Consider the following 310-nt stretch of genomic DNA (forward strand, 5'->3'; position numbering starts at 1 on the left):
CCTCAGCCTCCTTTCCTTCAGGCTAAATAGCCCCAAGATAGAATCATAGAATCTGGAATGTTTTAGGCTGGAAGGGACCTCCAGAGGTCACCTGGTCCAACCTCCCTACACAAGCAGGGACATCTCTCCCTAGGTGAGGTCACCCAGGGCCCTGTCAAGCCTGACTTTGAATGACTCCAGGGTTGGGGCCTCCACCACCTCTCTGGGCAGTCCATTCCAATGATCTATTACTCGTATATTAAGGAATTTGTTTCTAATGTCTAGTCTAAATCTCTCCTTTCCTAGTTTAAAACCATTGCTCCTTCTCCTG

This window comes from Merops nubicus, unplaced genomic scaffold (assembly GCF_000691845.1).
Source record: "Merops nubicus isolate BGI_N331 unplaced genomic scaffold, ASM69184v1 scaffold3385, whole genome shotgun sequence".
In the NCBI taxonomy this organism is placed as follows: domain Eukaryota; kingdom Metazoa; phylum Chordata; class Aves; order Coraciiformes; family Meropidae; genus Merops; species Merops nubicus.